The sequence below is a fragment of the Nannospalax galili genome, unplaced genomic scaffold, assembly GCF_000622305.1.
Source record: "Nannospalax galili isolate Female #2095 unplaced genomic scaffold, S.galili_v1.0 scaffold113, whole genome shotgun sequence".
Classification (NCBI taxonomy): domain Eukaryota; kingdom Metazoa; phylum Chordata; class Mammalia; order Rodentia; family Spalacidae; genus Nannospalax; species Nannospalax galili.
This window is the reverse complement of record NW_008335444.1, coordinates 7,988,480-7,995,908: the sequence shown is the minus strand read 5'-3', so window position 1 is coordinate 7,995,908 and position 7,429 is coordinate 7,988,480. Positions and strand designations below refer to the sequence as shown.

General features: G+C 53.1%; 1 protein-coding gene across 1 annotated transcript in view; it reads left to right on the top strand.

Moving 5' to 3' along the window:
- Nucleotides 1-2,907: 2,907 nt before the first annotated feature.
- The window catches only part of Lrrn2 (leucine rich repeat neuronal 2), a 59,517-nt gene continuing 54,995 nt past the window's right edge, over nt 2,908-7,429 (top strand). The window contains exon 1 of the mRNA XM_008830391.3: nt 2,908-3,350. The gene's annotated coding sequence lies outside the window, so the exon portion shown is untranslated. The remainder of the gene's footprint in view (nt 3,351-7,429) is intronic.

Below are 7,429 nucleotides of genomic sequence, written 5' to 3'. Positions count from 1 at the left end.
TTATTATTATTATTTTATGTGCATGAGTGTATTGCCTGCATGTAAGTGAGTGCACCCATGTTGTGCAATACCATGGAGGTCAGAAGAGGGTTTTGGATTCCCCTGGAACTGGAGTTAAGAACAGTTCATAGCCGCCATGTGGGTGCTGGGAATCGAACCCAGGTCCTCTGCAAGAGCAGTCAGTGCTCTTAACTACTGAGCCATCTCTCCAGCCCTGTACTTCTGTTTTGAAATAGGATCTTGATAACTTGCCCAGAATGTCCTCGAACTCATGATCTTCCTGCCTCAGCCTCCAAAGCAGCTGGGAGTAGAGGCATGCATCACGATGCCTCACAGTTAGATTATTCATAAATGAGATCACTACCATTGCATTTAGTTCCTGTTCAGTAAGTGTTCATTGCTGTTTTTTACTTAAACATTGATTGCTATTACTTAGTTTAAAAATTAACAATTTTTACACAGGAAAGAGAAGTTCAGTACTTTCCCTGAAGCTACACAAAATAAGTGGACAAGCAGGTTTCAAACCCAGATCTCTCTGCCCTTTCCCACTGGGTTGCTAGAAGCTTGGAATCAGCTCAGGCACAGGCCTTCCCGTTTCGTCCTTTTAGCTGATACAGTTTTCCTATGTTCACCTAGGATGTAACAGGGTCTGCCACTCGGGAATCAGTCAGTGGCAAATATTATTTGCTTTTACACCATGTGTTTGCTCACTAATCCATTACTACCAGGTGTGCTGGCACATGCCTGTGATCCCAGTACTCAAAAAGCTGAGGCAGGAGGATCAAAAGTTTGAGTCTAGTCTAACTAGAGAGACCCTGTCTCAAAAAGCACAACAGCAGCAGTAACCAGTTGTTGGGCATCCACTGTAGGGTCCCAGTTTTGTCTTGATGCTGCATGGGACAGATATAGCCTCCCAGAGTTTTCCCTCTGGTTGGGGTAAAACACCCTTGGTGATGTGGGTAATAGGAGGCAGGGCATTGTGAGTGCCAGCTCAGCCCTGGAGCTGGGAAGGAATGGCAAAATCTCCTTTTCACCATCAGTCTACATACATTGATGGTAGTCTTCAGACTAGAAAAATGGCACCAGTGATTTGGCAAGCGGCCCATAAACTCCAACTCAAAAGCTTGGAGTCACATTTTGAACCCTTCCTCACTGAGGTTCTGTGAAGTCTTCCTGACATAGGCCATAGTATTTGTTGTCCATTCCTACTGCTCCCTTCCCTTCGTGTCTCTGTAGCAGCCACCTACCTCCCCAGACCCTGGCCTTTTTATCCCAAATCACTGTGCACTGAGCCACAGATGAATTGCTGAGCCCAGACAGCAGGCTCTCTATCAGCGGCTCCTACTTGAGGTAGCACTAAATCAAGAGTGCTGCCAAGATGAGGGCTCAAATTCTGCCAGTAGCTATGGCTGCTTCCTTAAAATTGCCTCCATTCTCTCTCTGGTCTGTTAAATGGGGATGTAAGTCAACTCAAGACAAGAGAGATGCGAAAAGGCGGGGCATCTAATAGTGCCTCTATACAATTCTTCCATTGCCCCTACCTTCCAGACAGCCCATTCCATTGTGCTTGCCTCCACTTTCCTGCCTTGCAGGTCCCCATTTTCTCTGCCAGTTTAAAACCTATCCGTCCAGCTGGGCTCAGCTGGAAGCTCAGCTCCTCTATAAAATCTTCCATGAATAACCCGAGCTTATAATGGCATTTTCTTCCTGTGTTTCTATGGCACTTTCCAATGCCTTAAAATGCTAAAATTTGTTTCATGTACTTCCAACTTGTCCCTCTCTGCTCCTCCAAGCCATTATACCCCACAGCAGGGGTGGAGGGTGGGAACATGGGAGTGGTTCAACAGGAATTTAGTACATTCTTATTGGATGGATTAAGGTGTCAACTCCTTTGTGCATTTAGAACACAGTCCTTGAAGCTCACTTTCCAAGCCTCTGCATGGCTGTCAGTGCTGGTTGTGCCCTTAGAAAAGACAGGACACAGAAGCTCTGTCTGTCTGGCAGGGGCACGGAGGTGAAGTCTAATGATTGCCGTCTAAGGAGGCCCTGTGGTGCGGGAGTCCCCATACTGGGCTCCACCGGCCCTCCCCACCCCCATTGATTTTCCGGGTTCTGATGGGGTGCGGCCTGCCATGAAGCTGAGCTCTGGTGTCCTTTCTTAGTGGTCCACACTAAAGGCCTCTTAAAGACCTGGGCCTGAAACCTGCACTGCACAGGAGACCCTCTCTTCTAAGCCCCCACATGTGGCACTGACCGAAATTTTCTAAGCCACCAGGCAGCAGCCCAGCACCTGTTTTCTGCAGGCCTGGGCTCCTGCTCCACTTCCCAGTTTAGGGCTTCAGGGTGGCCAGCCTGCAGCATGGAGAACGCTACAGCCAAGTCCCTGTGTGGTGTTATTTCCTTCCTCAATCCCACTGAGATTAACCTCCTTTACTAAGTGTCCCGAGGCTGGAGCTGCCGGTTCTGGAAGAAATGCTGTAAAAGCTATTCCACTCCCGGTTCTGGAAGAAATGCTGTAAAAGCTATTCCACTCCCCCGTTTAGCAAGAGAGACGCCTGTGCTCATGGACAGTCTAACCTCCACTACTCTCCTTAGCCCACTGTCGACTTGAGGCGGGTAGCACCATGCAAGGCAGAAATGTGGTCTCGGGTACATGCTGTGCCTTTGAGCCACACCTGTCCTCCAAGCTGAATTTCCCATCTGTCCTCCTGGCTTTTCCAAGAGGGTCAGAGGGAGCATCCGCAGAGCCATCCTGCTCTCCTCTCCAACCAGAGCGCAATAAATAAAGGCCCTTTATCCCTCTCTGGGTTAAGTGTTGGGTCTCCATGCAGGAGGACAGCTACAGCTACGACATCCGGCCCTGGGCCCCACCCAACTCCTTCCTCTAGGGTGTGAGCGCTTTAGGCAAAGGGCGCCTCTGGTCACTCAGGAGTTAAAATGGCAGCGGGACTGGAGGGGGTTGGCGTGGCAAGCAGACAGGGAGGAGGCGACCGGAGTGGGCTGGGGAGGTTGGGAGAGCCGCGCAGCAGCGAGTGAGGAGGGCGAGCGCTAGCGGCCGGGAGGGAGGAGGCGCGGCGGGGGCGCCGGGCGCCGCGGGCCTGCTCGCTGCACTGGGAGACGCGGCGCTCCGGGAGCGCCCAGCCCTGGCCTACAGCCTCCGGCCGCTGCGCGCAGGGGTGGAGACGCGGCGATTCTGCCGTCGCCCTGGCCGGCTGGGCCCCGCGACCACTCCCAGGACAAGTGCACGCCAGGGAAGGCGCCCGGCGAGCTCCGGGGCCTGGGCGGCGGCGGGAGGACGCGGAGTAGCGTCCCCATCCCTCCGGGCGGCGAGTGACAGACAGCCCCGCGCGGTGAGTGCGCGACTCCCGGGCAGCGGCCGGGGTGGTGGGCGCCGAGGCCGCTGGCGTGGCTGCGAGGGTCTCAGGTGACTGGGTGGGGGTGGGGAGGGCGGCCGAGGCCGAGGCGGTGGCCGAAATGCCTGAAGCGGAGCTGGGGAATCCGGGAAGGCCGGGAGGGGCGCGTAAAGGACAGCCGGAGGATGCACGTGAGGGGCCTGGAACCCCCTGGATGCAAGCGGTTGGGATCCGGGTCCTGGCCCCAGCCCACCCAGAGAGTACCCAAACCCCCAAACTGTTGCTAGGTAGCGTGGAGCCCTGGAGACGAGGAGGACCTGAGAGGTGGTACCGGGAGGGTGTGACAGAGGCGGACTAGCGGGATGGAAGCGCCCCGGAGCCTGGGGGACTCTCCTTCCTAGCTCAGGGGGACAAGAAGCCCGGGGTCTGTCCGAAGTATCTGGTACCCGGAGCCCGGCACCTCCCCGGCGGCCGCTGGAGTCTAGACGAGCCTCGGATGGGACCTTTCGGTGGGGGAGGGGACCACCGTGCTCAGCCTAGGCGCTGAGCGGCGGGAAGCCGCGGAAATCGAAGATAGCTCCGAGGCCGCCGCAGCACGCCGGCGATCGGCTGGGCTGGCCAGCCACAGGTGGGCCGTCTGTCCTGTTGGCATGGCAGGGCTGTGCGGGCGCAGGCTGCACAGCCAGCTCAGAGCCGCGAGTGGCGGGGTGAGGCTGCCCAGCGGAGACCAGACGCAGGAGAGGTGGGGAGAGCTGCCCCCCCCCCAGGGGAGGCCCTGGTTGGGGGTGCTGCGGTGCTCCGCGCTGTCCCTGCCCTTCCTCCTCCGCTGAACGAACAGGAAGGAAAATGTCAGCTGGGCTTTGTGCTCTGTTCCTCAGGCTGCCGCAGCTCCCATCTGTTGGAGCCAACGCAGCTTCTAATTGGGCGACTGGCAGGGCTGGAGGGGGTGGGCTGGGCACAGTGCTGGTTGCCTGAGATGGACTGGCAGGGCCTCTGCTTGATGACCCTAGGAGGAGGTCAGTGTAGAGAGCAGCCTTCCCAGGTCAGGACAGCAGCAGTGGCCCCTTGCCAGCTTGTTCACCATTGTGCAGGAGACCGGAGAGAAGACCTAGGCATTTTTACTTGTAGGCTGCATGCCCCCTGGCCCGCCTTTACTCTGGCAGATGTTCTCCCTGAGACCAGCATCCTCCCATCAGTGGCCCACTTAAACCGCCCTCCAAATGAGCAGGTATGGGCAGGGGTGTGTCAGGGCCCCAGAGCCCCCTGGGCTATAGGTTCTCTGTATCAGAAAGTCACATGTGGGTGGCTTGACCCACTTTCTTGGCCAGGAGATGTGGAGGAAAGGAAGAAACAAACCAAGCACCACTTGGGACCTAAGTCTTTCAGGCCTTCTTCCTTCCCTGTGCTGCCTCAGATGTCTCTTTCCTGTCTAGGGGTGACCTAGGGCCTGGGATAGAACCTTATTTGGAAACGATAGAAGGAAAAGACTCTGGCATTTCAGGGATTGAGAACTTTCCAAAGCTTGGCACCTAGAAACATCCCCAAATCTCCTGACAGAGCCTCCCCTGAGGGAGGCACCAAGAGAACTCAGAGGGCTAAGCCTCATTCCAGCCAGGCCAGGCCTGCAGGTGCCTTGTAAACTGTCAGTCCTCCATCTTTCCTACTATCCCTCCTGTGCGCTTTCTCCTCAAGCATCTCTCCATCTCCCTTTGCCTTCACACTACTCTGCTCATCTCTCACCCTTCTCCTCCAGGTCTCCCTCTGTCCCCTCCTTCCAGGTCTCTGTGTCACCCTTGCCCTTCTTCTGTAAACTGCAGCTTAAACCACAAGCCAAGCGCATAGCAGCTCCCTCACATCCTGGCAGTGGGAGTACAGATCATTGACCCTGCTGTATCCCCTTTGCGGAGAAGTCCAGGTTGGCAGGTCTGGCATCTGCATTTCCCTGTCCCTGATGTCCCCTGTACCCTGCCATTCACTCACTTGCTCCTCCTACACCCCACACCCTTATTTCTTTTATTTGAAGGGAAAGAGAAAAGCAGCTGCTTCTTTAAAAACTTACTCAGTAACTACTTATTGAGCACCTACTATATATGTGCCTAGCACTATTTTAAGAGTGGAGGATATAGTAATAGGCAAACCTCCATGTCTCCAACAGAACTGAACTTGTATTTGAACTTAATAGTTGATTCAGTCCATCCCCATCAGTTCCTTTCAAAGGTTTGGTGAGGGGGAAAGGAATGGTATGAACAATCCTAGCAAACTATCAGTATCATCACACAGTGACCCTTAACTTGCCAGGCCCATCCATTTACCAGGTACCATCTAAGTCAACATTTCTGACCTGAAAGAATGAAGTAATTTCTGTATTGTCACCTAAGAGGCCAGGGCTAAGTAGCAGGTAGTGGTTCATATAAAAAAGGGAATCAATGATTACTGCTTACAGAGAGCTACTCTGTACCAGACTGTGTTCAGAGCTTTACAAAAACTATTGTATTCAGTCCTCCAAAGAGTTGCATCATAGTCCCCATTTTCTAGCTAAGGAGATGAGGCCTGGAGAGAGTGGACCACTTGCCCTAGGTCACTCAGCTGTCTGTTTTGAAACCATGGATTATCCACAGTTCAGTTGACTCTTATGATGTTCATTACATCTACTAAATTCTACAGTTACCCTAGCTTTTCAGGAGTGTGTCTTGTTCCTCCACTTAGAATACTAAAATATATTTGCTGAATGGTTGCATAAATGACCTTTTTCACATGATCAAGGAAGCCTTCCTAGAGGAGTTGGGGCCCTGCAGAGAACACAGTGAGAACAGGGGATCTTTTTGATCTGGAAGTGTGGCAAGCTGTAGCTAGCAACCACTCTCCTGGGCCTCCACCTTCATCTGTAAGAGGGAGCATGAAATTGCTGTTTTTATTCAGGGTCAGGGTATTGGAGCACTAACCTTGGTCAATTTAAAGAGTCAATGTTGCTCCTGTTCTCAGCCTTCACAGGCAAGTCTGCACTCTTCACAGAAGCCCCAAGACAGAGGATGGGGGGCAGGAAGCTTGAGAGCCTGCAAGGACTGAGGCCAGGACAAGGGCTGGAAGTGGGACAACCATGGGAAGCATGACCAGGGCACACAAAGGAGGAAGACAAAGGAAAAGATAACTGTGAAACAAAAACCGGGACACGAGTGACAACAGCCACAGCAGGACAGGACCCTCTGCAGGCATGTACGTGTGTGTCCCTACGAGAAGCCAGATGGGAAAGATGCCTTTACTTTAGGCTTCCTGGGTGGCGTAGGTGTCTCTGGACTACAACACATGGGCTGAAATTGCACAGAGTTCCCCTCATTCATACCCTTACTTGCTCAGTCAGCCCATCTTTCCTGAGCAGCTATTCTGTACGAGAACAGACACAAATCAGCTGTTGTCTCTATCCACAGGGAGTTTGAAGTAAGGGTATAGATTCTGGAGCCCCCCAGCCGAGTTCTACCCAGGCTGTACCACTTATTGCTGACAGACATTGGGAAAGTTATCTAAACTCTCTGTGCCTCAGTTTCTTCATCTGTAACTGAGATAATAATACTGCATACTTCATAGGGTAGTTGAAAGGATTAAATGAGGTAGCACAGGTTAAGGAGCCCCGAACATTATAGTAAGTGCTATTGAAATACTGTTACTGTTGTTATTATTAGTGGGGAGTCAATACTATGTATGGTTCAAGATTGAATGGAGGAGGCTGCCTCCATCTGCAAACTAGAAAAGGCTTGCTGAAGTATGTGATATTTAGGCCAAGGCCTGAAAAGGAGCCAGCCAGCAGACGTATGGGTCTCCAGAGAGGAGAGGGTATCTGGAGCACAGGAATCCTATATGAAAAGGCACCATTGTGTGTATGTATTGTCCTTTAAGGAGATCACTAATACCACTGAGTGGTCCCCTCAGCCTCTTTGTCCCTGGTGCCAGGTGCTGGTTTTCCAGTGGGGCTGGCCAGCTGCCCAGAGCAGCCCCACGCCCTTTGGTCTAAAAGAGTGAGCCTTGGGCTGCAGAGATGGCTCAGTGGTTAAGAACACTGGCTGTTCTTGCAGAAGACCCGG